The sequence below is a fragment of the Parasteatoda tepidariorum genome, chromosome 4, assembly GCF_982258835.1.
Source record: "Parasteatoda tepidariorum strain Cologne lab strain chromosome 4, Ptep-v5.0, whole genome shotgun sequence".
Lineage (NCBI taxonomy): Eukaryota > Metazoa > Arthropoda > Arachnida > Araneae > Theridiidae > Parasteatoda > Parasteatoda tepidariorum.
The window spans coordinates 103,405,486-103,426,685 of record NC_141758.1 but is presented as its reverse complement, the minus strand read 5'-3'; the positions used below and the strand labels follow the sequence as shown (position 1 = coordinate 103,426,685).

Below are 21,200 nucleotides of genomic sequence, written 5' to 3'. Positions count from 1 at the left end.
ATGAAATTTGCTTACTCTAGAAAAATTTCATTGAAAAAAGTTATGATTATTCATATTTTTAATTAATTCATACAAATGTTTTCATGATCATTAATTATGTAGTTTTAGATGACAAAATCTCAAATATGAAAGAATCCAAAATGTGTTGATTAATTTAAAAACAAAATCCCAGTAAAAGACTTTGCTAAGCTTTTTATATCTTAAAAATTATTTAACCCATTTTGTCCAAGTTCTATATTTAATTATTTAAGCTTATATTTTTTAAGAAAATGTTTAGGTTTTTTATCTTGCGCGCTAACCGTTTTTAGTTATTGCTATTAAATTAAAAAAAATGAAGAAAAATAAATATTCAAAGTTTTAAGAATGGAAAACTACGCTGGAAAATAAACAGCCATAAGGAACAAAACTAAAATTTCAAATAGATTAAAATATAATACAGATTTCTCAATAGAGATTAGCTTTTGATTTAATGTTCTCATTTGCTTTACATAGATTCTTTACATAGAGGTATTATATTTTTATTGCTTTACATAGATTCCTGGTGCACATGCACTAAAATTTTAATTGACACGTTTTAGAATTTATAGAAAAATTATTTTGGATTAATATTACTTAAAGGCATAGTAATTTTCTAGTATAAATTAATACAAGTTTTAATGAATTCAAGATTGTTTTAAATATATTATTTGTTGTTAAACGTCTTTCTGCTTTGTGTAAATGCATAATATTTTCCTAGTACAAATACAAAACTGTTATTAACGTATTTGTATTTCAGTTTTATTAAGAGATTTTGTGTGATTAAATATCCTTATTACTTTACCACTACGTAATAGCCGTAATTCGCATTTTTTAGATTTATTAAGTGCTATTATAATTTGATGAAACATTTTTATTGCTTTACATTGCTACATTATAATTTGGAGTTAGAAATACATAATAGCTTTAATTAGCATATTTAAGATTTCTAAAGACACAGTTTACAGTTTTTGAATTATTTCTTTACATTTGGTATACTTTTTTTTTCTCGTACCAATACACAAAAACAAGCTTTGATTTACAACAGTTAGTATATTTTCATCTAACGTTCTTATTGCTTTACATTTATTTTCCTGGTTCAAAAACACAAAAGTTTTTATTGACTTATTGATTCTATTGATATTGCCTATTAATTGGCAAGAGCTATTATAATTTTATTAATAGTTCTTATTGCTTTACATACATTTTCCTGGTACAAACACACAAAAGCTTTTATTGACTTATTGTTTTTATTGACTATTGATTGACAAGAGCTATTATATTTTTATTAAATGTCCTTATTACTTTACATATATTTTCCTGGTACAAATACACAAAAGCTTTTATTGACTTATTCCAGATTTCTTACGTCGAAAGAAGCTGTCTTCAAGATGTTTTTCTGCAGCACTATGGAGAAAAGGACTCTATAAAAGAAAAAAAATAATGGAAGAAATCTGTTGTACTAAAAATGAAAGAAAAAAACGATAAATTCAATTACAAAAACTAGAGACTGGACTAAAATTTGTTGACGATTAAAAGCGTAATAAGCCCATGCATATTTGTTCTCAAGTAATTATTGGCTTTACTTTATTGAATTTTGTTAGTCTTCAGGACCAATATTTTGTTAGTATTTATTTTATTCATTGCTATATGTTTTACCACCTTTACAAGATTGTGTTTGGTGATTGTTCATTATAGACATCATTTTTTTGTCTGTCCTTAACAAGAAAAGATTTGCAAAGGACGCTTAGGTAATATAATTTATGCTCCATTTGCTTGTGTAAGGCTTTTATGTCATCGTTTAAAATCGTCTGCTTTGTGGTACTAATCAATACATTTATCATTTGATTTTATAATAATTTAAAAAATTGTTCCTTCACCAATTTTAAATGATTTCAAATTGCTTTAATATGAATAAATTAATATCATGACATAAAATCAGTATTCATATTATTTTTTGAAAAAGAAAGTTTTTTGTTTTTTTTTACCAATTAATGTTGGAATTAAACTGATTCAAGTGGATGATTAAAGTCTTCTTTTTTTTAAAATCAGTAATCGTCTGCTTTTATTTAAAAGTCGTTTGTTGATCAATTATAGATTTAACAATTCTTATTCACATGAATGTTTAAATTTCGTTTGGATATATTTTATAAAATCATTGCATCGCTGTGCATTTAATGTTTATTTATTTACTTGTTAGTTAATGGGTACCCTACCTCATTCCTTTGTTTACAAACGTTTCCGTCCTTTAATGTTCATTTTATAAATGTAATTTCGTTTACGATTCGTCCCACATTTATGTCTCATTCATGCGTCCTTTGTAATTCTTAGTAAAACTAAAAAATGGTGTTAAGTTAATATTTTTGCTTGCTTTTTTTCATTTTTGAATTGTTGATAAAATCTCATTAATACAATAGTTTATTTTAATATGCAAATACTACTATATATAATCGATTCATTTTATTATACAGTTAAAAAACTTCTTATAAATTCGTTTATTTTAAATGAATTTCAATCAACAGCATTCCAATTGTTTCTGTAAAAATGGTTTTTAAAAATGATACTTAATTATAAAACACATCTTATAGTTACGAATTGAATTTTAATTTGTTTTTATAAATTTTTTCTACTTGTTAAAATATTTCTAGTTATAAAATTTATTGATATTGGGAATTATGCTGTTCTCTGTAACCAAGCAATATATATTTTCTTATAAAAATTACCATTTTTAACGACAGTTGTAATTGTCTCATTTCAACTTGTTAAAAAGCTTATTGATGTGAAATTAAGATTGATTTACTTGTTATAATCATCAATATTAGTTTAAAAAAAAAAGAAAAACAAAAAATGTTTAATTGTGGACTACAGAACTTTTGCATTTATAACTTTGTTCGGAAAAAAAAAAGTTTAAAATTATGAACTTTTTTGGAGGAAAAAAAATCTTTTTGCTTGAAAAAAAATATTCAAAATCGTAAATCATGAGAAAACAAGAGCTGTTTATTTTTTTTAAAAGTGTCAGTAAAAAATAATTTTTTTATAAAAATCATATCTTGCTCAAGTTTACTTACTCATTTATTATATACAATTGACACAAGTTAATGTTTTAATAGAAGAAAAATAGATTATAGTCACAGCTTGCTGAATTACAAATTAAATTATTACTAGAAGAAATCATGATTATTTTTTATAGATTTTTATACTTTCTACTAACTACAGTAAACTCTGTCAAAGACGAGCGCTGTTATGAAATAGAATTTTGACAACAGCAGAAACTTTTTAGGATCTGGCACACTCTATTATAAATAACATTAATTTATTTAATATAATCTAAAATCTGTTTAAGAGATACATATTTAATTATTTCCATTTTAAATAACTTTACTTAATTAAAATTATAATAATTTTTTAATTATAACAATTGAAATTATAAAAACTAAAATTAAAATTATAACTATTGAAACCATAATAATTAAAATTATAATAATTAAAACTATAATAATTAAAATTATAATAATTTTTTAATTATAACAATTGAAATTATAAAAACTAAAATTAAAATTATAACTATTGAAACCATAATAATTAAAATTATAATAATTAAAACTATAATAATTAAAATTATAATAATTATTATAACTATAGAATTATAATAATTATTATAACTATAGAATTATAATATTTAAAAACTTTAAAGTTTTTAATTCTTATCTCCAAAACTAAAGTGAAAAACACACAATTGCTTACATAAATAATATTTCCCTATCAAAAAAAGTCCAATCATAATAAACAATAAGCTATAGAAAAATTTGTTGTAAATAGAAAATAGAACCAAATTTAGATTAAAAATTTAATTTTTTAAATTAAAATAGATTTAAGACAACACAGTAATAAAATACATTTTAAATTGTATAAATTGTATTCAAACATTTAATTCAGTAATAGGAAAAGTTGTAATTAGTCTTTCTTTTAAAGTTTTATTTTATAATTGTTTAAATGTTAAGGAATTTTTTAAAAAAAATGTGAAATTGTGTAAAACTGTTTAAAACGGAATTTTCGCTCAGCATTGAATAGATTCTGTCTTAGAGAAAGTTTACTGAAATTGGTTAAAATTTAGCTTTGCATTGCAGTTAACTGTATTCTTGCTACAATTATTAAGCAGCGAGAAGAAAAAACTCATAATTATTCTTGCTACAAATATAAATAGTATCATACTTCATATCAAGAGTCCGTTTTAAACCTCATTTCATTCCTTTTGTAGTTTATATGTTAATCATTCAATGTTCATGGTGTATGTTGGTAATGTATATTTTTTCTTAAAATTTTAAGCATTTTCGTACATTGTATCATGTTTATGATATTAGAATCATGCCAGTGTTGTCAGTTTATATGATTAGGAAATGTTTTTTTTTTCCTTTTCGGATGGATTAAAATTGATGAAGAAAGCAGCAGATTTATTATCAAGCACTAGGTTACAATTAAGATTTTGCGGATTTATTGTCCAATAATTGGCTAAAATTGGCGGATTTATTATCATGAAATAAGTAATCTTAGAGAAATATTAAGTAATAGGTTAAAATCGATATTAGGACGGATTTGTTATATTTATTATCAAATAATGGCTTAAAATCAAGGTATTGCCAAATTTATATTCGCGCTATTAAGATATTGACAAATTAATTTTCAAATAATAGGTTAAAATTGAGTTATTGGCAGATTTACTATGGAATAATAATGGAATGAAATTAAGATTTTGACGGTTTATAATCAAGCATTGTTAACTTTTTGTAAAAGGATCATGCTTAAAAAAGGGATAATAAATTATCGAAAAGAATTAATTATAGTAATTAATTGTTTTCCAAGGTACAAAGCATTTCAAGTTTTCGGTCTAGTTTTTAATGTTTTTTCTTTAAACATAATATGATATTTTTTTTAATTTTCAAAAATGTTTCAACAAAAAATAATTTAATTTAAAAAAAAATTTAACCACTATTTTGGAAACGATCTTTTTTGTTTGAAGTATTGGGTTTTATTCAAATATTTTCCTTGATTTATATAAAATGTAAAATTAATCACTTCATTTTGAAAAAATTGAACACATTTATCCAATCCTAATATACTTTTCCAACTTTATTTTTTACACAAAATCAACAACATTAACAAGCACTTTAGTTTTTTTTTGTATCAAAATAATAATAATAAACCATGCAATAGAGAAATGGTTTGTTTTAAAACCAGTTCTATTCATGATGTTATTTTTTAATAATTTATATGAAATTTAATCAATTCTACGTAACTTACAGAAATTTTAAATCTTGTGAGCAATATGTTTTTTCTTCCCTATCTATAATACAAAATTCATGAAAATTGACCTAGTTTGTTTTTAAATCAAACTTCTCCTTTTTTTCTCTTTTTCTTTTTTTTTTAAGTGTAATGTAAAACTGTAATTAAGTGTGGAAAAAAAAAAGAGTTTCGTTCCAAACAATATTATTGATAAATGCGGCTTGGTCTTAATATCGTGAAGCAAATATTACCTTAATATCATCTTAAGCATTTCTCATGTTCTTTCGCTGATCAATGTGTGTACGTAAGTTTTGTTATACTTCATACTAATACTTGGATGTTATATCACATACTTCAAACTATGCAAACTCTCACAGAAGAATTTCCCATCTGTGAATGTGCTATGATTCTGCAACATCATATTTTACACGTGATAGTTTTTTTTATTTTGTAACTAATTATAAAATGATGTGCATGCATTTCAGTATTTGAATGAAATTAAAAACTCATCTCGAATTAAAATCTAAGAAAAAAATGTTTAAATTAGATATTTCTTTAATTATTAATCTATACAATGATGTAGTTTTAAGTAACGAAAAGGTGTAAGAAATAATGTCAAAAAAATATTATTGAAGAATTAAATATATTTATATGTACTTTTTATTGAAAATGCTTAATTATTTACATTTATGCTTATTTTGGCATGAAATATGAACCCACACTACTCAATTTTTTTTTCATAAGTTAATATCATGGATTGCATTGCCAAAATAAGCATAACATTTACAAATACACTATTGTTCACTATTTAACATTTTCTTGAGTTATATTTCATTATTCTAACGAAAAATTTGATATAGAATTTAAAAAACTTTTAATTTTCTAGCTTTTAAACGATATCGTTATATGCTGTTGTTACTACTTAAATTGTTAGTTATTCAATTCTAATAAATTTCAAAAATATTGAAATGTTCAAGTTATTACTTATTTACATTTTGTCGTTTCAATAAAATATTATGTTACTGTCTATTGTTAAACCAATACTTTATAGACTGTGTTTTAGAAAAAAAAAATGTTTTACTACATCTGAAATTCATGTACTTATTTAGAAAATGGTATGTATATTTCAAACATTTTTATCTTCAGATGATCAAAATTTTTAAAAAAATATGTAAAATTTAGTATAACTATTAACTGATAACTGACAATGTCATGCATAGAATTATATTGTATACGTTTTTAAACATTTTATCTCCTTAAATATAATTTATCAACTTTGAAGTTAACTTGTTTAAAAATTTTAATCTTAAAGCGTGAATATATAAATTTGTATTTCATGCTCTAGTTTCATGTAAATGTATTTTTAAAAAAAATTTAAACTGGATAAAAAAAAAAACTTACTTAACAGAAACTGCTACTTTAATCTTTGAGCTACTGAGCATTTTTCAAAATGTAGAAATATAGAATAGATTTTACAAATGTACTTAAAAATATTGATTTATTATTATTTTTTTCCCTTCTGAACTTTAGTAGTAAATTGAATTAAATTACTCGATTTTAATTTATTCCTTTTTCAAGCTTATAAACATGATTTTTTTCGTTAATAGTAATTATGTATATGGAAAATTGAAATGGGAATGATAAAATATCATTTAGCTTTCAAATGTAAAAATTTGTTGATTCTGCTCTCTTGTAAATACATAGTTAATAAAAAATAAAATTCAGATTTTATAATTTTAAAAATCTGAAAACTGCATTCATGTAATTAGGTCACCGTAATATTACAGGCTTCTAAACCCGTTAAAATGTACGTGTTTTTCTTTCTAATTTTGAGCTAGGAGCTTACAAGTGAAAATTTTAAAACTACCGAATTAACTAATGACATTTATTTTTAAATTAAATCATTCGATTTCCAATAAAAACATGAAATTAAAAATAATCATCACTTTTGTACATGTAAAAACGTTAGTAAATTTTTTAAACGAAAATCACTAATAAAGATTTATTACTTAAAGTATTTCAAGCAAAATTAGGCTTTTTCAATTTAGAAATTTCTAGCTATTAAGTTAAAGCTTTAATATAAAGTCAGTGAAAGAAAGCATACTTTCATATAGAACTAAATATTATGAACTTTGCTTAGTACTTTGTAAATGTATAAATATATTAGAATTTAGGCCTATTTCTGCGCTTTATTTAGATGTGCGCTTTCTGTTAAATTTGAGAAAACATACACGTGTTAATTGATATGCTTGCGAAGCATTTTATTTGTTAATTAATTTTAGCTTAAAGCGTGATGGCTTTTAATGTTGGTTGAAGAAAAAAAGGCTTGAGTGGCTTTTTCTGGTTAGGTGTTCAGAAATGTTATACCCATATTTATGAATATGGAACTGTTTACTATTTCGTAACATAGAATGTTGTTATCTGAAAAAGAAAAGGTGGAAATGTTTCCGTATTAAATTGTTCGTTGCTGATTCAAAATTTTAAGTTTTTATTTACTCTTTCTAATTTTGAAACATTGAACGTTTCATGAACTAGGGTTAGAAAAAACAGAAAAGTACAAAAATGATTTTGTTGTGTTATTCGACGTCACTGATTCAAATAGACATTGTTTAATACAAAATTTTTGATTTCGATTCAAAATTTTATCGACGTTTAAAATTTAGTGACACTGAATATTGTTATTAAAATAAAATGACGGGGGAAAATGGAAATTGAATATTAACCACATTAAATAGTTCGTCGTTGAGTTAAAATTTTAATATTGATTAAACAGTTATAGCTTGTTGTTATTTAATATTTTTGAACCATTTAAATTATTCGCATTACTGAATCTATCATATTTATTGTCTAGTTATTCATATTTTAATGAATTTGTTAGAAATTTCAAAATTAGAAGTATTTCGATGGACTTGTTTTATGCTGTAGATTAAAATTTTTTACATTGTTATTACCTTATAAAACAAAAGGATTGCATTTAACTTTTAAACTGCTATTAGATACAAAAAAATAGTATCGTTTAAATATATTTTTATCCACTTTTTTATGTAATTTGTAGATATTCTGCGTTGAAATCATCACAAAATATGAATTATATCCCCATGTCGCTTTTAAGCTCTTTTCTTGTATATAATAAGTACAAATATGGAAAGAAAATTTGTTTTAATATTTAAATAGTTAGTATTTTAACCAATTCCGATTCTAAATAATTGTATGCTTTTGTTAAATATAGCAATAATGTCAAGTGAATTTAACTAAGCACGAAATGCTTTCTTAAAGTATAAAAGTAAATAGTACTTTAATTGAAAATCTGAAAGACGTGAAGGCGAAAATGTAGGCTTAATTTACTTTTCATCTAATATTTTTTTCTTCAGCATTTCATTCTAAAATTTACGCCTCTAAATGCTTAATGCGATAATTATCAATTATATTTCAAACCTTTAAAGATTAGGGCGCCATCTTCCCTCTTTAAGAAAAAACAAATTTGGTCAAAAACTCTTTTCGCCTCATAAACTAAAAGTGTGGGTATTAAGGTATTACTTGGTATTCATAAACTTAAAAGCAGTATAATTTAGAAGTCTAGTGGAAGAACATGTTAAGCGAAATTTCGAGAGTACTCAAACTTCAGTGTGTATATAGTGGGGAATACTCAGTATACTGAGAAATATGTGTTTTATAAAATTTTTTACTTATTCTAAAGCTTTTTCATGTAACTTAACATGTTCTTCCACTAGGATATTCTATGCAGGAAGAACATGTTAAACGAAATTTTGAAAATTCTTGATATTTGCTGTTTTAAGGACTGATTTAAGTTATAGTGGGAAAGCTTTTTTCATGTAACTTAACATGTTCTTCCACTAGAATATTCTATGCAGGAAGAACGTGTTAAACGAAATTTTGAAAATTCTTGAAATTTACTGTTTTCAGGGCAGGTTTAAGTTATAGTGGGAAATAATGTGCTTCATAAGCAGCTTTCTGTTTCTTTACTTTCTAAAGTTTCATTAAATCACTTCACGTTTTACGCTAGATCATGTTTCTAAGAAACTTTTAGAGAAATTTCGAAAATATTCAAATTTCAGTTTAATGTTGAGTTCGGAAAAAAGTGTTTTATAAACAGCTTCCTGTCGTTACGTTACAGTTCATTCTAAATCTTTCTCAGTTCACTTAACATGCTCTTCCACTAGACTCCACTATTGTTCAGTTTGTGTAGATAAATAAGGCAATGTTTTCATATTATTCTCTCTTATACTCTTTTTACATTCTATTATTAGAGAAATTAAGGGAAATGAGTAGCTATATGCATAAGCATTTCCAACTTATGTAGTGTAGTTTTATATAATGACATATATTTCATTATACATATTATATATTTTATGTCTTACACCTGGTTGGTTACCAGCGCCTACTAGTCTTCACTGCCAAAATTTTAAGACTAGGGCCTGGATGGTTCAGTTGTACAATAAATCTAAAAAAAGTAAAAAATTTTTATTTGTAACTTAGCAATGGCAAAGTAATAATGAAACGTGTAAATTAATAAAATATGTTATGGAAAAAAAAATTGTGGTCTCATTTTTTTCGCCGTTCTTGTAAGCACATTAGAAAGAGAAATAATACAAGGCTCGAAAAACCGCCCGTCCTCGGTGGTCAAAAATTTCCGCGGACAACGAATCTCGCGAATCAGACGTCCGCGCGGACGGCCATTTTCCCGTTAATGGTCGTGATTAGGACTGGGCGATATTAGAAATTATATATCGTGATATATCGTCAGTCTTGCATCGCGATATAGCGATGTATCGCGATATAGTATTTTTGAATTTCATTTACTTTAAAGCACAGAAAGTCAGATTTCTATCAAGACTTCATACGCATATTGATTTAAATCAATTTATAAATTTGAAAATATATATGTTTTGCTTAAGAAAGATATTAAATAAATTGACTAAGATGTACAAATCTTACTTAAAATATTTATTGAAAAAATGTGTGTAGATACAGAATGAAATATTTGCACTTCTTTATCGTTTATAAGGTATAAGCAGTCTTAATTTAAGTTAACCCCTAAAACACCCTTAATGAAAAAAAATATTGTTATTAAACAAAAGCTGATTTTAAAATTTCAAAATATATTTTAATTAAAATAAAAGTTAGATTGACTAAAAGCCGAAGTTTAAAATTAAAAATGTTCGAATTTTAAACTAAAAAGTAAACATAAGATTTGTAATAATTTCTTAAAATTTTCGTTCTCTGAAAGATTTCTCAGTTTAAAAATAAAAAGGGAATTTTATAAAGATATCTAGCTGAAATTATTGAAAGAAAATTTAAAAAATTAAAAAAAAAGTTTGTTAAGAAATTCATTATACACTTAAAACAAAGTGTTAAAAATATTTTTTTTTTTAAAAAAGAAACTTTTTTTAACAAATCAATATTTGCTTGTACTATTATGCGTAAATAATTACAGAATTATTAAGTTCGATCGTAATGTTCAAATTCTTAATGAAGAAGTAAACACAAGTTTTGTTATATTTTCTAAAAATGACCACGCAAATAACAAAAGATTTCTTAGTTTAAAAATAAAAAAATAAATAAAAGTGAAATTTATCAATATATTTACCTAACAGCATAGGAACAAAATTTAAAAAATAAGTTCGTTAAAAAATTATTTGTATGCTTAAAACAAAGAGCTAAATAAATTTTAGAAAAAAAAATGCTTCTTAAACACTATTTTTATTATTATTTCATATAAATAATTCAATTAAATTAAATAATGACCGAATTATGAACGAAAAATAAAGTAAGGCAAAGTTTCTTAATTAAATTCTTAAAAATAAAAACAAAAGAATTGTGATATTCGGTAATATATTTAGCCAATTAACTAATAATATAAAACGAAAATTAAAAAAAAATAATGATTTTACTCTCTAATAAAACGAAGTAGTAATTGATAAAAAAAAAAAAGAAATGAATAAAATTCGCAAACTTTTCACATTCTTTTGAACAAATAAAGTTTATTGACTTATGTCCAAAAAATAAGTTTTGTTTTAACTTTATTTCTAAAAATAAAAACAACTCAAGATTTATAAATTAAAAATCAGTAATAGAAGCCCATTAAATTATTAGAAGTTTTATCCGAAAGGTTTTTAATAAATTAAAAGAAAGTAAAAAAATAACCTAACAAATTTATTTACTTTGTAATTCCTTATGGATGCCTTAAATTAGATTTCCGATAATTTTCACATTTAAAAATATAAAAAAAGTTTTGTCAGAAAATAAATAAAAAACTTACCTAATTAATGAAGAAACTTTTCTTTATAAATTCTTTTCAATAATAGATTGCGTTCAGAACAAGGTTACGACGGCGATCACGAAGTTAATCCCATTGAAAATAATCTACAAGAAACGATTTCAAATCGCGAAGTTGCGAAAACGAACATGTGATATAACGATATAAGGTCTCAAAAGTGATTCTGATTCTACCGCTCATCAGTCAAGGCCGTCTCAACATAACGAAACAATATCGTCTTCCACAGCGCGAGTTGGCATCGGAACGTAAGAGAAAGTCCTTGCGTGTATCGCTATATCGCTATATCGTTATATCGTCTTCTTCACTCGACGCTTAAATCAGATTTCTGATGCATCGCTTGGAATGAAAGTTGCTGTATCGGTTTGCCGATATAGGCGTTAAATCGATATGTCGCGATATATCGATTTATAGCCCAGTCCTAGTCGTGATACACTTTAAATTTTTGTTATCTTACAAGAGTCTAGCGCCTCACTTCTAAAATGACCCTCTAATCTAGAAATTCCGTACAGCAACATACTGCGCTTGGTGGATTGATGTTTTTTCCGTCTGAGAGTACTGCAGCAGTTGAAAGGGACTTTTCAGCAATGAACTTACAAAAAAACACATTACGCAAGCGTTAAACGCAATTATGAACATCCACCTAAATGGAAAACCCCTTTCAGATTTCTGTGCAGAAACCTCTGTAAATCATAGGCTTGATTGTGGAACTGGCAAAAGTCATATCTGATTCATTTAAAAACGCGGATAAATTGACATTCCAGATAACTTGACCTTTGTCATTTAAATTATTTCATAAAAGAAATAATTTATATTTCATAAAAGAAATACTAGGTTTTACTATTAGTAACCTAGTATTTCTTTTATTACTGTATAATGTAATCCTAGTAGCTACTAATTCATCGTGTAATTTATATAAATGTTTGTAATAAATAAGAAAAAATAATATTTTTATTTATTTAGAAGCGACGGGTTAGTTTCAAAGGAGGACGGGTACATTGTTGGACAAGCCGTCCTCGGGGACGGGTAAAATTTCTGAGTTTTTTCGAGCTCTGAAATAATATGATTATAAAATGTAAAATTTATTTTTCTAAGTGAAAGTGAAGACATTAATTTTTGCAATATCCTACGTATTTTGAATTACATTTAACCTACTTAAAACCCATTTTTGAAAAAGTTAAAAAATGTGTCATTATCTCAAACAAATTTTCACACGTAATATTTTTTAATAAATATATATTTAAAAAATACATTTTTTCTTTATATTACATGTTTTTAACTGTATCTAATTTTTGCTATGGTCTCTTATTTTAGGGACAGTTATAAAAATTCATTAACTCAAGACTACTATTTTTTTGCATACATTTTGACATAGATTAGCTTAAATATGTTAGTTTTGTCATTAATCAACCTTTCTTAAACTGTACTTAACTCTTTAATGCACACAATCCTTTTTGAGAGGCTGTTTTATAAAAGTCCATAAATTTAGAAAAATTATTTTTTCCTCAAACATTTTATCCGAATTACTTTTGGGAACTATCATTTATTTTTTAAATAAATAATATAAATAAATAAATGAAATAAAATAAATAAATAAATAAAATAAATAAATGAATGAAATATAATAAATAAAGAGTAACAAAAATTAATTATAATTATTATGATTATTTATTAATATAATAAGAAATAAACAAAAGCTAAAAAAACGTATCAAAGAAACACACTTTAAAAAGAAGAGCAATCAATAAATTTTAAAGCAGACCTTGCTACTAAAGAATTGAAATCCGGGTTAAAATTCTCCAGCTTGTAAATTCTGTAAAACATTTTTTCCAAATAATGTTACGTATTTACCAAAAAATTTTAAAACTTTCCTACTTAACAAATATACTTCTGTTTCTTAGTAGTTCGCGTATTTAGAAAGCATCTTATCTAAAAATAATTTTTCTCATTTTCAGTATTATTCAGAATAAATAAAATTAGCATTCGATTAGATAATCATTAAATTAGAAATAAAAGTTCCGAAAAAGAAATTAGATAATTTATCAATCGGAATTAAAAGAGAAGAAAAAACGTTTAAATCTAAAGAATACAATTAATTAAATGTTCTTTTTTTTTAAGAAGCATTATAACTGTTATAATGTTATTTATTTAACGATTACTTTTCGTTTCCACAGAAAAAAAAAAGAATTAACTGGAACCAGGAGCTTAAATTTGTATTCTTAAGGATTTTTGATTTACATAGATTAGGCATACATTATACATTATTAAATAGAAAAAAAATAGCAAGAATTGCTGCTATGCGTTGCTGAAAATCCTCTTCCAAAAAAATTATTTCCGAAATATTATTAATAAAATGTTAATAAGCAAAATATTAAAAAAAAAGATTTCGTCCTCCCCGGCGGGGAATCGAACCCCGGTCTCCCGCGTGACAGGCGGGGATACTGACCACTATACTACCGAGGACGTACAAAGTGAGGATTTATTAATTTTTAATTAAAAATGTAAAGAAATATTTCAGTTATTAATTTAAATCAAAAGTAGAATACTTTACTTATTGCAATTATTTTCCATGTTAATAAAATTTTAAGAGATTAATTGAAATATTGTAGAATTTATTTAATGGATTTGAAATTTTTAGACATCCCTCTAAGTTCTCCCTAAATTTCTTCGACATTTTTAAGTAGAATAAGAATAGTATCAAAAATGAATATATCTTAATGTAATTAACTGGCTTATTGGAGACGTTAATTTATGCCCCCTTTAATATTTTAAATTCTTCCTATATTTCAGATAAACAGAGATCATTTTCATCAATTTTAATCAATTTAAATTCTTTAAAGGTAAAGATACGAAATAAATAAATCTCTTTACAGATGTTTAGCAAATGAAATTTTTTTCTGTTATGAGTGAAATGTTGAGTGTGACTTTATATTAATTTTATCCCTTTCAAAAATTTGGATATCTGTAAGGCCCATGAAATAAACAAAAATGGTTTTAGAAATGCTATTAATTAAATATAATTTTCATACATTCGCTAAATTGTACTGAATAAATTTTAAAATTTTATTTCAATGATAGTTTTTGTATTAAATTAATATAGTTTAGCCATTATTAGATAGTTGTACTATTTAAAAATAATTAATGCAAGACATTTTATTTAATGGTAATAAAAACCAATTGAAAATTTTCTGTCTTCTCCATGATAAAACATTCATTACTCTTCATTTATTTGTAAATTCGTTTTAGAAATTATATTAAAAAAGAACATTGATGAGAACTGAAATTTTTCTAAAGGAATAAAAAAATTAAATGTTAAAAAATTTATTTTTTTTGATGTAGTTGATGGCGCCATCTGTACACATTTTTTGTTACAAATTGACAATTATTAGCGATATAGTTGCCAATATTTGTCAATTTATGATAATTTTAAATTATTTTTGGGAAATACATTAATCTGAACATTAAAGAAAATTGAAATTTTTCTAAAAGAATAAGAAATTAAATGTTAAACAATGTTTTTTTTTGTTGCGGTTGATGGCGCCATCTGTAAATATTTTTTGATATCATAATTTTAGGGCAACATATTTTTGGTGCCCAATTTATTTCTCAAAATGAGTAAGATTTTACATTATAAGATTTATGTGTCTCAGAGAGTACTCAGTTCTCTCTAGATTCCAGAGATATTCCAGAATCTAGATTCATCACCACTTTTTCTCTGTAGAATTGGAGGATCTATTCCATGTAGAAAAAAAAAACATTCTTAAAAATGTAAATTTAAAAGAAAAATAAATTAATTAATTAAAAGTTTTCTTTTTATAGAATTTTAATCACTTTATTAAGAATGTAAAATTGAAATAAAATATAATAATATCTTCAAATAACTGATTTGGAATTTGATAAAAAAAAATCATTTAAAAAAAAAAACATATTCATAATACCAATATCTGAATGTTTTTTGTAAATTGCAAAATACTATTTCTATCATGTAAACAAGTTGAATAATAAGTTAATATTTGAAACGTTAATTGAAAAATAATGAAATTTTCGATATTTTTAAAAATTTGTAAAATTTGGGAAACGTAAATAATAAAAATATAGGGAGGAAAAAAATTGAAAATTCAAAAAGAAAGAACAAAAAAAAAAATTGGGAATGAAAAATTGGAAAATAAAAATTGCGAAAAATAAATAATGCTAAATAATAATAAAGTAGTGGTTTAAAATGTCCTGTTTCATATTTATATGATGATAATAATAATGTTGATTATGTTGAAGGCTTTCGAGGATCTGCTAAACATTATTATCAGACCTCGAAATCTGTTTTTTGAGAAATCGAATCTTAAAAAGTCGTATAGTTAAAATTCGATTTCTCAGGAAATATTCAATCGATTTCGCTGAAATTTTGCATTTTTCTTTGTACACTGTAAAATTATGATATGAAACGTATTTCGTACAAATCAAAATATTTTTGACTATTATTAAATAAACTGAAAACTAATAATTATTTAATAAAAGTTATATTTTGCAGGGGATTATATTTGGATAAGCGAATTTTATATTTGTTTGCAAAGAATTCTTCAATTCGTTTAAACAGTTCTCGAAATATGGTGAAATACGCAAAAAAATAATAATATTAATAACATTAAATATAATAATAAAAATAAGTAATAAAAATAATAATAATAATAAAAAATAATATAAAAATAAAAATAAAATTAAGGGGTCCAAACTTTGGATCGCTCAACTGACCAAACTATTGAGACCATACTTCCCAGATTGCAACTACCTCCAACTACCCCCTTTTAAGGATCAGAAATCCGAATCATTTGAAAAAAAGGTATGTTTATTGTGAGAAAGTACCTTTTTGTGTCTGATTTCGTAACTTAAAATAATACCATCTGCACTAATTAATTAGAATATTTGAGGTCACTCCTTCGAACTTTTACAATTGAATCCTAGAACGTGGAGATCCGATCATTAGCTCAAAAGTTATTGAACGTTTTTTTTTTTTTTTTTGGTTTTTTTTCTCCTTGGAGCATTGTACAATGGATTGAACACCATGTTCTACATTGCCTTAAATCAGTGTTTCCCAAAGTGTGGTACGCGTACCCCCAGGGGTACGGGAACAGTTTAGCGGGGTACACGTTCTTATGCTACTTGCAATAAACGAAAATTTCAAAAACTTTTATTTAAAAACAAAGTTAGCCATGAAAATTTACGATTATGTATTTTTCTATAGGATATTTTTTGCAGAGTTGACAGTTAATAATTAGTGGTGTCAACAGCCAGTTGTGATTTTTAACTTTTGTGAAATTTTTTTATAGTAAAAGTTTGCAATAAATTCCACTTATTTTGATTATTTTTATAAAATATAATTTTTATTCCTAACATAGAATATGGTTGGTATCTAAAAAACTTTGTACCAAAAACGAAAAAGAAACATATTTTAAAAAAATACATTCATTTTTTTTTTTTTTTTTTTTTTTTTTTTTAGTGGTACACAGCTTCACGAAAAATGTAGTAAGGGTACACAAAAGTCATAAGTTTGGGAAACACTGCCTTAAATATACATTGAGCTGAAATATAATTTCAGAACTTACTGCATTATTTCCTGAGTGAGGAATAGAGATTTAGCATTATTCATGAGCTGTAAAAGCTTCAATAGTTAGAATTGATAACAATAAAAATAAGTTACTAAATACATTTTAAATATATTTATTTCAAATTCAAATATTACAAATAAAATAATTGTGTTGAACAGTAACTTGTCTGAATTTACTAAGTTTTCTTTTGCCACAATAACTACCAATAATTAAAATAGTTTAGACCTAAAAATAACCTCTCGCTACCAGCCTCGAGGCGAGTCAACAATTAAAAGTGGCCAATCTGGCTTGAAAAATTAAATAAGCAATGGGTCACTATTTTCCATCATTTCTTTTTTGATTGTTTAATGTTGAAAGTACATCAATGTAAAAAGAGACTTTGGATAAGAGCATTTTGAAGATGTCCAATAATGTCAAAATTCAAAGTTTTGATCCTTTGGAATCCTTTTATTTGTGGTGGAAAGATTCATGTGATTCAAAAATGTAATGCATATGTTACTGTGAATGACCAAAATTGGTGGTTGTTAACTTCCACTGGTCAATGTAGATAATCACAAAGTCACTTTGGTAAATGTCCGAAATATATACTATGTCTAGTTAAGGGCCACTGCCCGGTATAAATTTGCCCGGTATGCCCAACGCTGATGTTTATTTAAATTTCAGTGCCACTGCCCGGTATTCCCTACATCAATGTTTTTATTTTTATTTTTTAGGTCAAGTGCCATTTAACCGGTACTCCGAACACTGATGTTTCTCCTAATCTATCTTCAGCAGATATTAAAACATCGAATAAATATAATAATATCAACGAGTAAATTAATATCAATTCAGATGTAACAAATATTTCGGACATTCACCAAAGCGACGATGTGATTGTTGACATTCACCTCACTGGTGAAAGTTGACATTCTCTTAATTTTGGTCACTCAAGTTACATATACGTGAAAAGTGTTTTGAAGGTATACTTCTTATGCGGCTTCCAACAAGGTTACGTTAAACGTTTAACGCTACATTTTTATTGGCCGGGAAATCACGTGGTAGGATCCAGTTTTCCCTCACTCATTTCCACATTGTTTTGGCTCTCACTAGAATAAAAATAATAAAAGTCATAAAAGAATTGTTTTTCTATAAATATTTTTTTAGTTTGTTTTGATACACATATAATTTAATACGGTAGTATTTTTTATTTTCAAATTTAGTGGATAACAATAGTAAAAAATGAGTAAAAACAATCCCACGGACAATGCGACGGATTTAAGGTTATGTCAAGGTACGTCTCTTGTGAATATCAATTGATTGTTAGGTTTTCTCTTCTGAAATTACATTATGACGCATTCACATACATTATTAATACAAATACATTTTCCAAGGCGAGACGATGAGGCAACCACAAGAACTGGTTCAAGAGGTCCACGAGGGAAAAATGCACAATATTACCGTTATTACAGAGCACGGAAGCGAGCGGAGCAAGAAAAAGAGTCGTTGAATAGAACTAGTGATCCTTCTACGACTGCTGATTCTTCTACAATTAACGTCGCAGGTTGCGAAGTTTAACTTCTTCCGCGCTGAGGGACTCCACGCTCTAGTTTTTTGAAGTTATACATACTTCTTATGCGACTTCCAACAAGGTTGCGTTAAACGTTTAACGCTACATTTTTATTGGCCGGGAAATCACGTGGTAGGATCCAGTTTTCCCTCATTCATTTCCATATTGTTTTGGTTCTCACAAGCATAAAAATAATAAAAGTCATAAAAGTATTGTTTTTCATACCCTCCAACTTATGAGGATTTTGAAAATAATTCTTTCTAGTGGTAGCGAACCAAAGTAGAAATTTTTAAAGCAAATGGATCTCTCATAAAACTTTTATCAGAACTTAAGAATCTAGCCATATAGTCTGCACTTTTATAAGTAATAGTGGACAAGTTACGCTAAAACTAATTTTTTTAAAATATTAAGACATTAATTTTGCTACCGTCTGAAAAGAAGATTTCTGAAACTACGGAAATTCCGTAGCAGTTGGAGGGTATGGTTTGTTAATAAAGTTCTTTAAAGTCAGTATGTTTAAATAAATTTTGTGACATATTTATATTATTTTCAGCGTTTAATTAACTTTTTATTACAGTAGATTATTTCTAATGTGAATTTTAAAAAAAAAATTTACATTCACGTTGGCGGGAAAAAAAAATTTAATGTTAAATGAATAGGACCTATCGAAATCAGTCATCGACTCATTAAGTTAGAAGAAAAAGTAGCTACTAAATTTTTAGAGTCGACCGGAAAATTTTAATTTTCAAGTCGAGTTTAATAACATATCAGATCACCCAAAATGCTTGGAGAGTTTTGAAATGATTTTTCCTTGTGTGGTCATGAAAATAACTTTTAAAAGATTCCTGAAATTATATTCATATTTAGCCATGGCATACCTTATTTTATACAACTAATTTAAAAACTTGATAATGGTTAAGAAAATACGGAATTTATAAAATAATTTGTATTTAAAAAAAATACATATATACATTACGGAAAGATGAGAAAGAAAAGAAATGGAAAATGTTATCTTTCTCTCTTTCAAGCATTAATTTTTGATTATAGATAGGGCATGAGGAAAAATTTTGATTACGTATATTTATATAAATGATGTTGCGAATCAGGGTATCTTTCCTTGTTGTAATTTACAGGACAGAATGCCTGTAAATAAATTCAATACGGAGTAAGCGTTAGCCAGTGGAATGTATTATATGCTGTCAATGTCTATATTGTTTCCATAGTTTGTATGTTGTTAAAAATGAAGTTTTAATTAAGTAAAAATTTACTTGTCAGAAGTGGGATTCGAACCCACGCCCTCAGAAGAGGACTGCGACCTGAACGCAGCGCCTTAGACCACTCGGCCATCCTGACTTGAGTTGGTAGTCAAAATAGTTCTTCACAAAAAAACACGCTTTAAAAAAAGATTTTTTTTTTTTAAATTGTATAAATCATTGTTAATTAATATTTGCTAAGTTTTGTCTGTAAAATTTTACTTGTTTTAAACGTATACACTTAATATATATTTGTTTTAATTTTCTTCAAATAATTTTATTATTAACATGCCTGTAAAATTTAAATAGTTTTAAATATATACACTTTTAAAATACTTGTTTTTTTATTCCTTCAAATTAAATTTCAAATTTAATAACTCAAACTTTAAAATATCTAATAATTTTTACCACAACCCATTGTAGATGGCAGCACTGTTACTTGAATTCCACAACAAATGAAAGGCTACTGGAACTGAAAAAGTCAATAAAAAGGAAATAATTCTCATCAAATCATGTAATACTTTTCTTTTTCTTCAATACACTTGATTGCATTTCATTTTTTTTAATGTTTTTATGCTAAAATATTCTTAGCTAATTGAAAATTTGAAGCAATATTAAGACAATGAAAAGTAGCGTTTAATTGTCTGTGTTAAAAGTCTAAGGTTTCTTTTTGCTCTAAAGTATTGGAAACTTCTAAAAATGTAATTCACAACATAGAAAATGTTATTAACTAAAATTCATCCTCCACTATGCTCTAAACATAATTGTGTACAGATGAACAATTTTTTAAAAAATATTTTATTAGTTTGAGATTTTTAACTTACCTAGATACTTCTTACTAAGGAAAAAAAACTTAAATTTTCATTGATTTTGGCATGTCTGACAAACTTTTCTCTATTTTTTCCTACTTTTTTCAATCTGCTGTACTTTGAAATATTAAAACCAGTTTTGCCATGGGTCTTTAAAATCAAAATGTTCGGAAAAAAAAAGAAAATAGAAAAGGAAAACAAATATAAATTTTTAATGATTTTAATTTCTATAAAAATCTAGCTGAGCCTAGCTTTTTATCGGGAACCGAGGGTTTGAAAATAAGAAATTAAAAATTAATAAATGGATAAAAAAATGCAAAAAATCATTTTTTTTAAATTATTGTAATAGAAACTAAAACAGATTTCTAACATGCATTTTGATTAACTATACCATTCCTCAGT

The 21,200-nt window shown here is 25.3% G+C and overlaps 1 protein-coding gene and 2 non-coding genes across 4 annotated transcripts in view; 1 reads left to right on the top strand and 2 right to left on the bottom strand.

Moving 5' to 3' along the window:
* LOC107436527 (Ecdysone-induced protein 78C) overlaps nucleotides 1–2,784 on the top strand; it is a 170,570-nt gene extending 167,786 nt beyond the window's left edge. For both annotated transcript variants that reach the window (XM_016048288.5, XM_016048287.5), the window contains exon 8: nucleotides 1,376–2,784. The gene's annotated coding sequence lies outside the window, so the exon portion shown is untranslated. The remainder of the gene's footprint in view (nucleotides 1–1,375) is intronic.
* Nucleotides 2,785–13,981: 11,197 nt separating this feature from the next.
* On the bottom strand, nucleotides 13,982–14,053 carry TRNAD-GUC (transfer RNA aspartic acid (anticodon GUC)). Its single transcript has one exon. It is a non-coding gene; the product is annotated as a tRNA-Asp (tRNA).
* A 5,952-nt stretch (nucleotides 14,054–20,005) lies between these two features.
* Nucleotides 20,006–20,089, bottom strand: TRNAL-CAG (transfer RNA leucine (anticodon CAG)). The gene has a single exon. It is a non-coding gene; the product is annotated as a tRNA-Leu (tRNA).
* Between the last annotated feature and the right edge of the window lie 1,111 nt (nucleotides 20,090–21,200).